Source organism: Tamandua tetradactyla, chromosome 7, assembly GCF_023851605.1.
Source record: "Tamandua tetradactyla isolate mTamTet1 chromosome 7, mTamTet1.pri, whole genome shotgun sequence".
NCBI lineage: Eukaryota > Metazoa > Chordata > Mammalia > Pilosa > Myrmecophagidae > Tamandua > Tamandua tetradactyla.
In genome coordinates this window covers 68,987,366-69,005,336 of record NC_135333.1, presented here as the reverse complement: position 1 = coordinate 69,005,336, position 17,971 = coordinate 68,987,366, and the positions used below count along the sequence as shown (strand labels likewise).

General features: G+C 38.7%; 1 protein-coding gene across 2 annotated transcripts in view; it reads right to left on the bottom strand.

Annotated features, from left to right (window-relative positions):
- Positions 1–17,971, bottom strand: part of COPS7A (COP9 signalosome subunit 7A) — a 57,662-nt gene that overhangs the window by 13,985 nt on the left and 25,706 nt on the right. The window lies entirely within an intron of this gene.

Sequence of the window (17,971 nt, the reverse complement as noted above, 5' to 3'; positions counted from 1 at the left end):
ACAATCACACAGTCACATTGTGAAAGTTATATCATTATTCAATCATCGTCAAGAAGCTGGAACACAGCTCTACATTTTCAGGCAGTTCCCTCCAGCCTCTCCATTACATCTTTTTTTTTTATTATTATTAATCAAAAAAAAATTAACAACAGCTCTTTCTCCACCCGCGACGCTCCCGCCGCCAGTCAGCCAGCCCTCCTCTCCCTCTGTCTCTTCCCGCAGTGCTCCCGCCGCCAGCCAGCCAGCCCTCCTCTCCCTCTTTCTCCGCCCACGGCGCTCCCGCCGCCAGTCAGCCAGCCCTCCTCTCCTTCTTTCTCTGCCAGCGGCGCTCCCGCCGCCATCTTGCCCTCCTCTTTCCCCCTTCTGCTCCGGCGGCGCTCCATCTGCCATCTTATCCTTCCCTTTCTCCTCCTGCTCCGGTGGCTCTGCAACCACCACCGTGCCCTCTTCCGCCTTCACCGGCTCCTCCGCCACCGGCCTCAACAGCCTTGCCACCCTCACCTTTCCTCTTCCAGAACAGCTACTGGGGGAGTGGAGATGATACAGAGCAGCTCCCAGAGGCACGACGGAGATCAAAGGCATGGCGCACCCATCCTGGAACGGGTGACTGTCTGGGAGAACCAGCTCCGGTGAGATCACCGAGGGGAGCAGGTTTCCCGGGCGGGATGGCAAGCGGCCGGAGTCCCTCCCTTCCTCCTTCCCAGGCCAGCTGGCAGAATTGGGCAGGCGGTCCCCTTGGGCCGCGGCGGCTGGCGCCCCCACTACACGAGGCCCCCCGGACCAACTGGGAGAGTTGGGTCAGAAATCCCCAGACCGCGGAGAACGGTGACCGGGGGGGTCCCTTCCAAACACGTGACTCCCTGGTCCAGCTGGGAATGGTGCACTCTCCCGGGCTGCGGCGGCTGGCACCCTCCCACCACGCTTGGCACCCCAGGCCGACTAGGAAATTCGGTCAGGGGCTCTCCCAGGCTGCGGCGGCCGGCGACCCTTCCTGCGTTCGGACCCCCGGGCCGGCTGGTACTCTTCCAAGCCGCTTCGGCTGGCGAACCTCCCCCACGGCGAGAGTTTTCCAAAGTTAAAGGACCCACACCACCTTTTACTGGTGGAACCCGCAGACAAACGTGTGACACGAGCGCCACCTACTAGGCAGGATAAGAAAAACAGAACCAAGAGATTTCACAGAAAAATCTTTCAACCTGTTGGGTCCAACACCCAGGGAAATCTGACTAAATGCCCAGATGCCAGCAGAAGATAACGGATCACGCTCAGAAAACTGAAAATATGGCCCAGTCAAAGGAACAAACCAATAGTTCAAATGAGATACAGGAGCTGAGACAACTAAAGCTGAATATACAAACAGAAATGGAAAACCTCTTCAAAAACGAAATCAATAAATTGAGGGAGGACATGAAGAAGACATGAGCTGAACAAAAAGAAGAAATAGAAAAACTGAAAAAACAAATCACAGAGCTTATGGAAGTGAAGGATAAAGTAGAAAAGATGGAAAAAACAATGGAAACCTACAATGATAGATTTAAAGAGACAGAAGATAGAATTAGTGATTTCGAGGATGGAACATCTGAATTCCAAAAAGAAATACAAACTATCAGGAAAAGAATGGAAAAATTTGAACAGGGTATCAGGGAACTCAAGGACAATATGAACTGCACAAATATACATGTTGTGGGTGTCCCAGAAGGAGAAGAGAAGGGAAAAGGAGGAGAAAAACTAATGGAAGAAATTATCACTGAGAATTTCCCAACTCTTATGAAAGACCTAAAATTACAGATCCAAGAAGTGCAGTGCACCCCAAAGAGATTAGACCCAAATAGGCGTTCTCCAAGACACTTACTAGTTAGAATGTCAGAGGTCAAAGAGAAAGAGAAGATCTTGAAAGCAGCAAGAGAAAAACAATCCATCACATACAAGGGAAACCCAATAAGACTATGTGTAGATTTCTCAGCAGAAACCATGGAAGCTAGAAGACAGTGGGATGATATATTTAAATTACTAAAAGAGAAAAACTGCCAACCAAGACTCCTATATCCAGCAAAATTGTCCTTCAAAAATGAGGGAGAAATTAAAATATTCTCAGACAAAAAGTCACTGAGAGAATTTGTGACCAAGGGACCAGCTCTGCAAGAAATACTAAAGGGAGCACTAGAGTCAGATACAAAAAGACAGAAGAGAGAGGTATGGAGAAAAGTGTAGAAAGAAGGAAAGTCAGATATGATATATATAATACAAAAGGCAAAATGGTAGAGGAAAATATTATCCAAACAGTAATAACTCTAAATGTTAATGGACTGAATTCCCCAATCAAAAGACATAGACTGGCAGAATGGATTAAAAAACAGGATCCTTCTATATGCTGTCTACAGGACACACATCTTAGACCCAAAGATAAACATAGGTTGAAACTGAAAGGTTGGGAAAAGATATTTCATGCAAATAACAACCAGAAAAGAGCAGGAGTGGCTATACTAATATCCAACAAATTAGACTTCAAATGTAAAACAGTTAAAAGAGGCAAAGAAGGACACTATATACTAATAAAAGGAACAATTAAACAAGAAGACATAACAATCATAAATATTTACGCACCGAACCAGAATGCCCCAAAATACGTGAGGAATACACTGCAAACATTGAGAAGGGAAATAGACACATATACCATAATAGTTGGAGACTTCAATTCACCACTCTCATCAATGGACAGAACATCTAGACAGAGGATCAATAAAGAAATAGAGAATCTGAATATTACTATAAATGAGCTAAACTTAACAGACATTTATAGGACATTACATCCCACAACAGCAGGATACACCTTTTTCTCAAGTGCTCATGGATCATTCTCAAAGATAGACCATATGCTGGGTCACAAAGCAAGTCTTAACAAATTTAAAAAGATTGAAATCATGCACAACACTTTCTCGGATCATAAAGGAATGAAGTTGGAAATCAATAATAGGCAGAGTGCCAGAAAATTCATAAATATGTGGAGGCTCAACAACACACTCCTAAACAACAAGTGGGTCAAAGAAGAAATTGCAAGAGAAATTAGCAAATACCTCGAGGCAAATGAAAATGAAAACACAACATATCAAAACTTATGGGATGCAGCAAAGGCAGTGCTAAGAGGGAAATTTATTGCCCTAAATGCCTTTATCAGAAAAGAAGAAAAGGCAAAAATGTAGGAATTAACTGTCCACTTGGAAGAACTGGAGAAAGAACAGCAAACTAACCCCAAAGCAAGCAAAAGGAAAGAAATAACAAAGATTAGAGCAGAAATAAATGAAATTGAAAACATGAAAACAATAGAGAAAATCAATAAGACCAGAAGTTGGTTCTATGAGAAAATCAATAAGATTGATGGGCCCTTAGCAAGATTGACAAAAAGAAGAAGAGAGAGGATGCAAATAAATAAGATCAGAAATGGAAGAGGAGACATAACTACTGACCTCATAGAAATAAAGGAGGTAATAACAGGATAGTATGAACAACTTTACGCTAATAAATACAACAATTTAGATGAAATGGACGGGTTCCTGGAAAGACATGAACAACCAACTTTGACTCAAGAAGAAATAGATGACCTCAACAAACCAATCACAAGTAAAGAAATTGAATTAGTCATTCAAAAGCTTCCTAAAAAGAAAATTCCAGGACCAGACGGCTTCACATGTGAATTCTATCAAACATTCCAGAAAGAATTAGTACCAACTCTCCTCAAACTCTTCAAAAAAATCGAAGTGGAGGGAAAACTACCTAATTCATTCTATGAAGCCAACATCACCCTCATACCAAAACCAGGCAAAGATATTACAAAAAAAGAAAACTACAGACCAATCTCTCTAATGAATACAGATGCAAAAATCCTCAATAAAATCCTAGCAAATCGTATCCAACAACACATTAAAAGAATTATACATCATGACCAAGTAGGATTCATCCCAGGTATGCAAGGATGGTTCAACATAAGAAAATCAATTAATGTAATACACCATATCAACAAATCAAAGCAGAAAAATCACATGATCATCTCAATTGATGCAGAGAAGGCATTTAACAAGATTCAACATCCTTTCCTGTTGAAAACACTTCAAAAGATAGGAATACAAGGGAACTTCCTTAAAATGATAGAGGGAATATATGAAAAACCCACAGCTAATATCATCCTCAATGGGGAAGGGTTGAAAACTTTCCCCCTAAGATCAGGAACAAGACAAGGATGTCCACTATCACCACTATTATTCAACATTGTGTTGGAGGTTCTAACCAGAGCAATTAGACAAGAAAAAGAAATACAAAGCATCAAAATTGGAAAGGAAGAAGTAAAACTATCACTGTTTGCAGACGATATGATACTATACGTCGAAAACCCACAAAAATCCACAACAAAACTACTAGAGCTAATAAATGAGTACAGCAAAGTAGCAGGTTACAAGATCAACATTCAAAAATCTGTAGCATTTCTATACATGAGCAATGAACAAGCGGAGGGGGAAATCAAGAAACGAATCCCATTTACAATTGCAACTAAAAGAATAAAATACCTAGGAATAAATTTAACTAAAGAGACAAAAAACCTATATAAAGAAAACTACAAAAAACTGCTAAAAGAAATCACAGAAGACCTAAATAGATGGAAGGGCATACCATGTTCATGGATTGGAAGACTAAATATAGTTAAGATGTCAATCCTACCTAAATTGATTTACAGATTCAATGCAATACCAATCAAAATCCCAACAACTTATTTTTCAGAAATAGAAAAACCAATAAGCAAATTTATCTGGAAGGGCAGGTTGCCCCGAATTGCTAAAAACATCTTGAGGAAAAAAACGAAGCTGGAGGTCTCGCGCTGCTGGACTTTAAGGCATATTATGAAGCCACAGTGGTCAAAACAGCATGGTATTGGCATAAAGATAGATATATCGACCAATGGAATCGAATAGAGTGCTCAGATACAGACCCTCTCATCTATGGACATTTGATCTTTGATAAGGCAGTCAAGCCAACTCACCTGGGACAGAACAGTCTCTTCAATAAATGGTGCCTAGAGAACTGGATATCCATATGCAAAAGAATGAAAGAAGACCCATATCTCACACCCAATACAAAAGTTAACTCAAAATGAATCAAAGATCTAAACATTAGGTCTAAGACCATAAAACAGTTAGAGGAAAATGTAGGGAGATATCTTATGAAACTTATAATTGGAGGCGGTTTTATGGACCTTAAACCTAAAGCAAGAGCACTGAAGAAAGAAAGAAAGAAATGGGAGCTCCTCAAAATTAAACACTTTTGTACATCAAAGAACTTCATCAAGAAAGTAGAAAGACAGCCTACACAATGGGAGACAATATTTGGAAACGACATATCCAAATATGATCATTTGTGATCCAGATAAAGGTCTAGTATCCAGAATTTATAAAGAGATTGTTCAACTCAACAACAAAAAGACAGCCAACCCAATTACAAAATGGGAAAAAGACTTGAACAGACACCTACCAGAAGAGGAAATACAAATGGCCAAAAGGCACATGAAGAGATGCTCAATGTCCCTGGCCATTAGAGAAATGCAAATCAAAACCACAATGAGATATCATCTCACACCCACCAGAATGGCCATTATCAACAAAACAGAAAATGACAAGTGCTGGAGAGGATGCGGAGAAAGAGGCACACTTATCCACTGTTGGTGGGAATGTCAAATGGTGCAACCACTGTGGAAGGCAGTTTGGCGGTTTCTCAAAAAGCTGAATATAGAATTGCCATACGACCCAGCAATACCATTGCTAGGTATCTACTCAAAGGACTTAAGGGCAAAGACACAAACAGACATTTGCACACCAGTGTTTATAGCAGCATTATTTACAATTGCAAAGAGATGGAAACAGCCAAAATGTCCATCAACAGAAGAATGGCTAAACAAACTGTGGTATATACATACGATGGAATATTATGCAGCTTTAAGACAGGATAAACTTATGAAGCATGTAACAACATGGATGGACCTAGAGAACATTATGCTGAGTGAGTCCAGCCAAAAACTAAAGGACAAATACTGTATGGTACCACTGATGTGAACGGACACTCGAGAATAAACTTGGAATATGTCATTGGTAACAGAGTCCAGCAGGAGTTAGAAACAGGGTAAGATAATGGGTAATTGGAGCTGAAGGGATACAGACTGTGCAACAGGACTAGATACAAAAACTCAAAAATGGACAGCACAATAATACCTAATTGTAAAGTAATCATGTTAAAACACTGAATGAAGCTGCATCTGAGCTATAGGTTTTTTGTTTTTGTTTTTGTTTTTTGTGTTTTTTTTACTATTATTATTACTTTTATTTCTTTTCTCTATATTAACATTCTATATCTTTTTCTGTTGTGTTGCTAGTTCTTCTAAACCGATGCAAATGTGCTAAGAAACGATGATCATGCATCTATGTGATGATGTTGAGAATTGCTGATTGCATGTGTAGAGTGGTGTGATTTCTAAATGTTGGGGTAATTTCTTTTTTTCTGTTAATTAATAAAAAAAAATTAACAGCAAACGAACTAAAACATTAACACATGATCATTCCGTTCTACATATATAATCAGTAATTCACAATATCATCACATAGTTGCATAATTCATCATTTCTTAGAATATTTGCATCAATTCAGAAAAAGAAATAAAAAGACAACAGAGGCGGGCCGCGGTGGCTCAGCGGGCAAGAGTGCTTGCCTGCCGTGCCGGAGGACCCCGGTTCGATTCCCGGCCCCAGCCCATGTAAAAAACAAACAAACAAACAAAATATAATAAAACAAGAAAATGTTTAAAAATGTTTCCCTTTCTTCCTCCCTTCCTTCCTTCCATCCTTCCTTCCTTCTCTGTCTTTCCTTCCTTTCCTAAAAAAAAAAAAAAAAGACAACAGAAAAAGAAATAAAACGAAAGCAGGAAAAAAAAGATTATACATACCATACCCCTTATCCCTTGCTTTCATTGATCACTAGCATTTCAAACTAAATTTATTTTAACATTTGTTCCCCCTATTATTTATCTTTATTCCATATGTTCTACTCGTCTGTTGACAAGGTAGATAAAAGAAGCATCAGACACAAGGTTTTCACGATCACACAGTCACACTGTGAAAGCTATATCATTATATAATCATCTTCAAGAAACATGGCTACTGGAACACAGCTCTACAGTTTCAGGCAGTTCCCTCCAGCCTCTCCATTACATCGTGAATAGCAAGGTGATATCTACTTAATGTGTAAGAATAACCTCCAGAATAACCTCTCGACTCTATTTGGAATCTCTCAGCCATTGACACTTTATTTTTCTCATTTCCCTCTTCCCTCTTTTGGTTGAGAAGGTTTTCTCAATCCCTTGATGCTGAATCTCATCTCATTCTAGGGTTTTTCTCAATCCCTTGATCTTAAGTCTCAGCTCATTTTAGGATTTCTGTCCCACGTTGCCAGGAAGGTCCACACCCCTGGGAGTCATGTCCCACATAGACAGGGAGAGGGTGGTGAGTTTGCTTGTTGTGTTGGCTGGAGAGAGAGGCCACATCTGAGCAACAAAAGAGGTTCTCTTGGGGGTGACTCTTAGGCCTAATTTTATTTATTTATTTATTTATTTTCTTTTTTTTTAGGCCTAATTTTAAATAGGCTTGACCTATCCTTTGTTGGATTAAATTTCATATGAATAAACCCCAAGATTGGGGGCTCAGTTTACAGCTTTGGTTGTCCACACTGCTTGTGGTCACACAATTTTAATCAAGTTTAATGTAAACAGTAAAAGTGTAATTACATGAAAAGATCATATTTTACATGTCAAAACAATTTTTCATTGTCTTTGCTGGTAAGGTTTTGAAGGTATGACCCACTCCTGAATCTTCTAATGGTGGAATAAGGTACATATTATTCTGAAGTGCCACTCACATTGAATTCATAGTTTGCCCAAATGAGTTTATGAGCAGTAAGTGGTTTTGTTTTTGGAGGATCATCACTCATGCAGTAAAGCCAACAATGCCATTCAGGGGACACCATGCTTTGATCCCCATCCCAAAATGTGTTCTTGCCATTCATTTCAGTAGTATATTTAACTCACTGATGACGGCCAAAAAACTGCTTGTTGTCTTCATAGTATTTGTTTACATATTTGTCTTCTCCCACTAATTTACCAACCCTGACATCATTTGCCCTGGCAGAATCAGTCACCCATCTGTCTGCAGCCAGGTATTAAAAGGTATTGCCTTTTTAAGTATTCATTATATTTTGTTATATTGCACTTATTTTTATGTGGATTTTTAAAAGCATTTAACTCAGCACTCATCTATGAAAAGAGAAAACTGTTAGTAACCTAGGAATAAAAGAAATTCTCCTAAACTTGATAAAAATTGTAAAAACAAAACAACAGAAAACACAACAGCAAACACCATTCTTACTGTGAAAATACTGGAGTCAGTCTCTTTAAAACAAGGAATGAAACAAGGATGCCAACCATCCTAGTGTCTATTAAACATTTGTGCTGAAGGTTCTAGCCAGTGCAAGAAAAGGAAATTAAAGTCCCATCATTCGAAAGCAAAACTGCCATCATTTGCAGATGATATGATTGTCTTTGTAGAAAATTGAAAAACTCTATAGAAAAATTATTATAAATAAGAAGAGAAAGCTTGTCAAGGTGGCTGGCTATAAAATCAATATTCCAAGTCAATTGCATTTTTCATAAGCCTGTTTTTTACACAAAAAAGTTCAAAAATGTGATATTTTTTAAAGGAAAACTTTTTATAAGCTTTAATTGAGAACATACCAACAATCCACATTATTTTAACAGAGAAAACTAAACTCCAGGAAAATGTAATCTTTAACAATGTGCATTTGCCATAATACAGAAAATGATGATGTACCTAGGAATAAATTTAACAAAAGACATGCATTAACTGTATGTGGAAAATGATACAACTTCATTGAAAGACACTGAAGACAACCTAAATAAATGGAGAGATATCTCAAATCCATGATAAGAAGTTTCAATATAAAAAAGATGTCAGTTTGCCTCAAATTGGACATTAGGTTCAATGTAATTCCAATAAAAACCTGGAGGAATTTGACAAGCTGATTCCCAGATACAGCTAAGGCCAAGATATTATTGATGAAGAAGAGTATATTGGGAAGGGTGATATATGCTATTGGAGAGATGTAAATTTATTTTAAAGCTATGGGATTTCAGAAAGTGTCTTAGCATGCAGGTTTTAAAAAGTTGACCGATGGAATGACGGAGAGTGTTCAGAAACAAATCCAGGTGTATATGGAACTTTGATACACAACAGAGATAACAAAGCAGATCAGGCAGAAAACAAGGACTATTTAATAAATGGGGCTAGAATAATTGATTTTCCATATTGAAAATGAGAAATAGATCCTTATACATCATATAATACATCAGACACAAAAGTCAGTTTTAGGAAAATTTAGGTTTTAAGCATAAAGAGCAAAATTTTAAAACTTTTGAGAATATTTTACTGACCAAATATTCTAGTTTGCGAGCTGCAAATGCAATATACCAGAAATGAAATGGCTTTTAAAAGGGGGAATTTAATATGTTGCTGGTTTACAGTTCTAAGGCCATGAAAGTGTCCTAATTAAAGCAAATCTATAAATATGTCCAAATTAAGGCAACAACAAGAGGTTACCTTCACTCAAGAAAGGCTGATGAAGTTCAGGGCTTCTCTCTCAACTGGAAAGGCACATGGCAAACATGGAGGCCTCTGTTAGCTTTCTCTCCAGGCTTCTTGTTTCATGAAGCTCCTCCACGGACATTTTCCTTCATCTCCAATGGTCTCTGGCTATGTGGTCTCTTGTGTTTCTCATCATTCTTAAGGGACTCTCCAAAATGTTTCCTCTTTTAAAGGATTCCAGTAAACTAATCAAGACCCCTGGAATGGGTGGAGTCACATCTCCCTCTAATCAAGAGTTAATACCCACAATCAGGTGAGTCACATCTCCATGGGGACAATCAGAAAGCTCCCAGCCAGCAATATTGAATGAAGATTAAAGGACATAGCTTTTCTGGAGTCTGCTAAGATTCAAACTAGCACACCAGCTTCTGGGTCAAGATGGCAGCTTAACAATGTGTGTATTTTAGTTCATCCTCCAGAACAACTACTAAATAACCAGAAACAGTACAGAACAGCTCCTGTGACCGGACACACAGCATACCCCAGTCTGAACCACCTGGACTGGCTGCGAGCCCCCGCCAGAACCATGAGTTTCCCAAGCCACGGCAGCCGGTGCCCCTCCCCCACACGCTGCTTCCCAGAGGGGAAAGGAAAGGAACTTTACCAGCAGCAGGGACTGAACACAATCAAATGCCAATTGTGGAATTAATTAACAAATTCTGACTACTAAAAATAGGTCCCCCGCTTAGGTGAACCTGGTCAAAGCAGAGGCTGCTCATTTTTGCCCAGGTGCCAAGGGGGCAAAAAAAGGGGAAAAAAAGAGAAGGAAACAGAGGTTTTTGTGGCTGTGTTTCTACAAAGGCTTGACTGCCTTTGGCTATAGCGGCAGGACTTCTCAGGCTACAACTGCCCCAGGCATAGGCAGAAACAAGCCCATTTGAGGGCTTGTCTGGAGCCTGTACCTTCCCCAGGGGAGGGGTGAAGCCCAACTCAGGTGGAATCCCTCCCTCAAGGAATTCAGACACCAGGGCTTGGTAATTTGATGCCATTAAAACCAGCCTACAACCTCTTCTCTGTCTCCACCATGCCCCCAGCAGGGAGAGTCAGCTAAAGTTAAAGGTACAGCATCATCTTACACTGGCGGGACCTGCAGGCAGACATGCACCACATACTGAGCAGGATAAGAAAAACAGAGTCCAGAGACTTCACAGGAAAGTCTTTCAAACTGCTGGGTCTCACCCTCAGGGAAAATCGACGCAGGTGACTCTTTTCTTCTGATAGGAGGCCAGTTTGGTCTGGGAAAATCCGGCTGGGGTCTATAATACCTAAGCAGACCATACTAAGGGTGGGGGGAAAAGGCACCATACAAGCAGGGCAAAAAACAAGAAAACAAGTACTGAAAAATTCTCATCTGTTAAACAAAACTTAAGCTAGAGGTCCAGATAAAGCTGAACTGAGTGTCAAAAAACAGACAACAAATTCATCCAGCAAGAAAACCCTAGGTAAAAGAAGTGAAAGCAATATCCAGAATAAACTAATTAAGGTAATTAAATGCCTAGATGCCAGCAAAAAATAACAAATCACACTAGGAAAATTGAAGATATGGCCCAGTCAAAGGAACAAATCAACAATTCAAATGACATACAGGAGCTGAAACATTTAATTCAGAATATACGAACAGGCATGGAAAACCTCATCAAAAACCAAATCAATGAATTGAGGGAGGATATAAAGAAGGCAAAGGATGAGCAAAAAGAAGAAACTGAAAGTCTGAAAAAACAAATCACAGAACTTATGGGAATGAAAGGCAAGGTAGAAGAGAAGAAAAAAACAATGGAAACCTACAATGGTAGATTTCGAGAGACAGAACATAGGATTAGTGAATTGGAGGACGAAACATCTGAAATCTGGCAAGAAAAGGAAAAAATAGAAAAATATGAGCAGGGACTCAGGGAATTGAAAGACAATATGAAGCTCATGAATATACATGTTGTGGGTATCCCAGAAGGAGAAGAGAAGGGAAAAGGAGGAGAAAAACTAATGGAGGAAATTATCACTGAAAATTTCCCAACTCTTATGAAAGACTTAAAATTACAGATCCAAGAAGGCAGCGTACCCCAAAGAGAATAGATCCAAATAGATATGCTCTAAGACATTTATTAATCGGAATGTCAGAGGTCAAAGAGAAAGAGAGAATCTTGAAAGCAGCAAGAGAAAAGCAATCCATCACATACAAGGTAAGCCCAATGAGACTATGTGTAGATCTCTCAGCAGAAACCATGGAGGCAAGAAGACAGTGGGATGATATATTTAAATTATTAAAAGAGAAAAACTGCCAACCAAGACTTCTATATCCAGCAAAATTGTCCTTCAAAAATGAGGGAGAAATTAAAACATTTTCAGACAAAAAATCACTGAGAGAATTTGTGACCAAGAGACCAACTCTGCAAGAGATACTAAAGGGAGCACTAGAGACAGCTGCAAAAAGACAGAAGAGAGAGGTGTGGAGAAGAGTGTAGAAAGGAAGACTATGAGTAAAGGTATAAAGAAGGAAAATTAGATATGACATATAAAATCCTGAAGGCAAAATAGTAGAAGAAAGTACTACCCATACAGTAATAACACTGAATGTTAATGGAGTAAACTCCCCAATCAAAAGACATAGTCTGGCAGAATGGATTACAAAACAGGACCCACCTATATGCTGTCTCTACTCAAAGGACATGAGGGCAAAGACACAAATGGACATTTGCACACCAATGTTTATAGCAGCATTATTTACAGTTACCAAGAGATGGAAGCAGCCAAAATGTCCATCAACAGACGGTTGGCTATTGTGAATTACTGATTACATATGTTGAAGTTTTATTTGGTTTAATTTTTTAAATTAATAAATAAATTAAAAAAAAACAGATGGTTGGCTAAACAAACTGTGGCATATACATAAGATGGAATATTATGCAGCTGTAAGACAGAATAAAGTTATAAAGTATGTAACAACATGAATGGACCTTAAGGACATTATGCTGAGTGTGATTAGCCAAAAACAAAAGGACAAATACTGTATGGTCTCACTGATATGAACTGACATTAGTGAATAAACTTGGAATATTTCATTGTTAACAGAGACCATCAGGAGATAGAAATAGGGTAAGATATAGGGTAATTGGAGCTGAAGGTATACAGATTGTGCAACAGGACTGAATATAAAAACCCAGAAATGGACAGCACAATATTACCTAACTGTAATACAATTATGTTAAAACACTGAATGAAGCTGCATGTGAGAATGATAGAGGGAGGAGGGCTGGGGCATAAATGAAATCACAAAGAAAGATAGATGATAAAGATTGAGATGGTGTAATCTAAGAATGCCTAGAGTGTATAATGATAGTGACTAAATGTACAAATTAAAAAATGTTTTTGCATGAGGAAGAACAAAAGAATGTCATTACTGCAGGGTGCTGAAAATAGATGGTAATTAATATTTTAAAATTTCAACTTATGTGTGAGACTAAAGCAAAACATACTTATTTGGTACAAATTTATATTTTGACTAGTGCATCTCCTAATATAACTTATGTAGATAGTTGGTTGAACACCTTAAGTACATGGAACTTTGGATAGGACATGAGATTTTGTTGGTTTGTCCAAGTGATGCCCTAATGAATCCCAGAGTGATTTTCAGTGAATGGAAATGTATTTGCAAAGTCCCCTTCTGGAATGGTGAGAAAGGGGGAAAACTCAACTTCCCCAAGTTGAATTCTTGATATTCTCACAAGCAGTGTGGACAACCAAAGCTATAGGCTGAACCCCCAGTCTTGGGGTTTGTTCATGTGAAACTTAACCCCACAAAGGATAGGTCAAGCCTACTTAAAATTTAGTCCTAAGAGTCACCCCCAAGAGAACCTCTTTTGTTGCTCAGATGTGGCCTCTGTCTCCAGCCAAAAAAGCAAACAAACTCACCACCCTCCCCCTGTCTATGTGGGACATGACTCCCAGGGGTGTGGACCTTCCTGGCAACGTGGGACAGAAATCCCAGAATGAGCTGAGACTCATTCAAGGGATTGAGAAAAACTCTAGAATGAGCTGAGACCCAGCATCAAGGGATTGAGAAAACCTTCTCGACCAAAAGGGGGAAGAGTGAAATGAGACAAAGTGTCAATGGCTGAGAGATTCCAAACAGAGTCGAGAGATTATCCTGGAGGTTATTCTTATGCATTAAATAGATGTCACCTTGTTATCCAAGATGTAATGGAGAGGCTGGAGGGAACTGCCTGAAAATGTAGAGCTGTGTTCCAGTAGCCATGTTTCTTGATGATGATTGTATAATGATATATGAGGATGAATGATCATGATGATGAATATGCAACTATGTGATGATATTGTGAATTGCTGAATGTATGTGTTGGGAATGTTTGTGTTTCTTTCTTATAATTTTTTTTAATTAATAAAAAATTAAAGAAAAACAAAGTGTCAATGGCTAAGAGATTTCAAACAGAGTTGAGAAGTCTTCCTGGAGTTTATTCTTATGCACTATATAGATATTCCCTTTTTAATTTATGGTGTATTAGAGTGGCTAGTGGAAAGTACCTGAAACTGTATAGCTGTGTTTCAGTAGTCATGTTTCTTGAAGATGATTGTATAATGTATAGCTTTTGCAGTGTAACTGCATGATTGTGAAAACCTGTGTCTGATGCTCCTTTTATCTAGGGTATGGACAGAAGAGTAAAAGTATGGATAAGAAATGAACAAATAATAGGGGGAACAAAGGGTAAAATAAACTGAATAGATTGGAACACTAGTGGTCAATGAGAGGGTGGGGTAAGGGGCATGGCATGTGAGTTTTTTCTTTTTTTAATTTCTTTTGCTGGAGCAATGCAAATATTCAAAAATGATCATGGTGATGAATACACAACTATGTGATGATATTGTGAGCCACTGTTTGCAAGCATGTCAATAATGTATGTCAAGAATGCTCGTTTGTGGAGCCGGAGAAGATGGCAGCTTAGTAAGATGCGCGGGTCTTAGTTCCTCCTCCAGAAAAGCAACTAAAGAAACAGAAACAATACGAAACAGCTCCCGGAGCCACAACAGAGACCAAAAAGACAGCGTACCCCATTCTGGAACAGCTGAACGGGCAGGGAGAATCCGCTGCAGTGAGATATCCGAGGGGCGCGCGTTTTCCCGGCTGGGGCGGCTGGTGACTGGGGTCCCCTCCACGCACGTGGCTCCCCGGTCTGACTGGGAACGTTGGATAGCGGGGCCCTCCAGTCACGCTTGGCATCTCGGGCCAGCTGGGCAATTTGGACTGGCACTCCCCCAAGCCGCGGCGGCCGGCGACCCCCCCTCCACGCGCGGTTTCCCTGGCCCACTGCGAGGTTCGGATTGGCAAGTTAAAGGAGCCACAGCATCTTTTACTGGTGGGCCCTGCAGACAGACGAGCGCCACGAGTGCCACCTACTGGGCAGGAAAAGAAAAACAGAGCCCAGAGATTTCACAGAAAAACCTTTCAGCCAGCCGGGTCCCACACCCAGGGAAATCTGATCAAATGCCCAGACACCAGCAGAAAATAATGGACGATGCTCAGAAAATTGAAGATATGGCCCAGTCAAAGGAACAAACCAATAGTTCAAATGAGATACAGGAGCTGAGACAACTAATGCTGAATATACGAACAGAAATGGAAAAACTCTTCAAAAACCAAATCAATAAATTGAGGGAGGACATGAAGAAGACATGGGCTGAACAAAAAGAAGAAATAGAAAATCTGAAAAAACAAATCACAGGTACTTATGGGAGTGAAGGACAAAGAAGAAAAAATGGAAAAAACAATGGGTACCTACAATGGTAGATCTAAAGAGACAGAAGCTACAATTAGTGAACTGGAGGATGGAACATCTGAATTCCAAAAAGAAACAGAAACTATAGGGAAAAGAATGGAAAAACTTGAGCAGGGGATCAGGGAACTGAATGACAATATGAAGCGCACAAATATACGTGTTGTGGGTGTCCCAGAAGGAGAAGAGAAGGGAAAAGGAGGAGAAAAACTAATGGAAGATATTATCACTGAAAATTTCCCAACTTTTATGAAAGACCTAAATTTACAGATCCAAGAAGTGCAGCGCACCCCAAAGAGATTAGACCCAAATAGGCGTTCTCCAAGACATTTACTAGTTAGAATGTCAGAGGTCAAAGAGAAAGAGAGGATCTTGAAAGCAGCAAGAAAAAAACAATCTGTCATATACAAGGGAAACCCAATAAGACTGTGTGTAGATTTCTCAGCAGAAAGCATGGAAGCTAGAAGACAGTGGGATGATATATTTAAATTACTAAAAGAGAAAAACTGCCAAACAAGACTTCTATATCCAGCAAAATTGTCCTTCAAAAATGAAGGAGAAATTAAAACATTTATAGACAAAAAGTCACTGAGAGAATTTGTGACCAAGAGACCAGCTCTGCAAGAAATACTAAAGGGAGCACTAGAGTCAGATACGAAAAGACAGAAGAGAGAGGTATGGAGAAGAGTGTAGAAAGAAGGAAAATCAGATATGATATATATAATACAAAAACCAAAATGGTAGAGGAAAATATTATCCAAACAGTAATAACACTAAAAGTTAATGGACTGAATTTCCCAATCGAAAGACATAGAATGGCAGAATGGATTACGACCCAGCAATACCACTGCTAGGTATCTACTCAAAGGACTTAAGGGCAAGGACACAGACGGACATTTGCACACCAGTGTTTATAGCAGCATTATCTACAATTGCAAAGAGATGGAAACAGCCAAAATGTCCATCAACAGACGAGTGGCTAAACAGACTGTGGCATATACCTACGGTGGAATATTATGCAGCTTTAAGACAGACTAAACTTATGAAGCATGTAATAACATTGATGGACCTGGAGAACATTATACTGAGTGAGTCTAGCCAAAAACTAAAGGACAAATACTGTATGGTCCCACTGATGTGAACCGGCATTCGAGAATCAGCTTGGAATATATCATTGGTAACAGAGACCAGCAGGAGTTAGAAACAGGGTAAGATAATGGGTAATTGGAGCTGAAGGGATACAGACTGTGCAACAGGACTAGATACAAAAACTCAAAAATGGACAGCACAATAATACCTAAGTGTAATGTAACTATGTTGGAACACTCAATGAAGCTGCACCTGAAATATGGTTTTTTGTTTGTTTATTTGTTTGTTTGTATCTTTTGTTTTTGTTTTTTTCTTTTTCCTTTTTATATATATATTTTTTTATTAGTATTATTATTTTAATTCTCTTCTCTATATTAACATTCTATATCTTCTTCTGCTGTTTTGCTAGTTCTTTTCCTAAATCGATGCAAATGTACTAAGAAATGATGATCATACATCTATGTGATGATACTAAGAATTACTGAGTGCATGTGTAGAATGGAATGATTTCTAAATGTGTTAATTTCTTTTCTTTTTTTGGATTAATAAAAAAAATTTTAAAAAAAGAATGATTGTTTGTTGTTTACAATAAAAATATTTTTAAAAATTCTAAAAAAAGCTAGCACACCAAATATGGGGTTAGAGAGTTTTTGGTTTTTTTTAAATAAAGATGCAAAGAACATAATAATATAAAAGGTTGATAAATATGCCCATATTAAAATTAAGAGCTTCTGATAATCAAAATACCTCATGAAAAAAGTGAAAACAGGCCACAAGCAAATATCTTCAAAAGATGATATTTACAGCATACCTAATCAACAGATTAGTATCCAGAATATATAAAGAACTCTCAAAAATCAGTAAGAAAACCATAAACAACAGCAGAAATAATCAGGTATTTCCCAGAAGAGGAAATTCAAAAAGCTAATAAGTGCATAAAAAGATGCTCAACTGTATTAATAATTTCAGAAATATCAAATAAAATCACAATGAGATACTATTGTACACCTACTAGGTTGGCAAAAATTAAGTGTAAAAATACAAGGAATGTAAATCAATGGACACAGATATTGATGATAAGAGTATAAATTGAAAAATAAGTTGATACCATCTCTCAAAGCCGGGAAATTATGTTCACATTTCACAATTTAGCTGTTTAATCTAGATGTATATATCCTAGAGAAACTCCTATACATATACAGAGGAAACCAGCACAACAATATTCACATAATGATGTTTATAATAGCAAAAAAAAAGGGGGGGAGGAGGGACAATTCCTAATTCCATCAACAAGACAGTATTAAATTATGAAATATTTGTTATATTCACACAATGGTACATTATATTTCAATGAAAA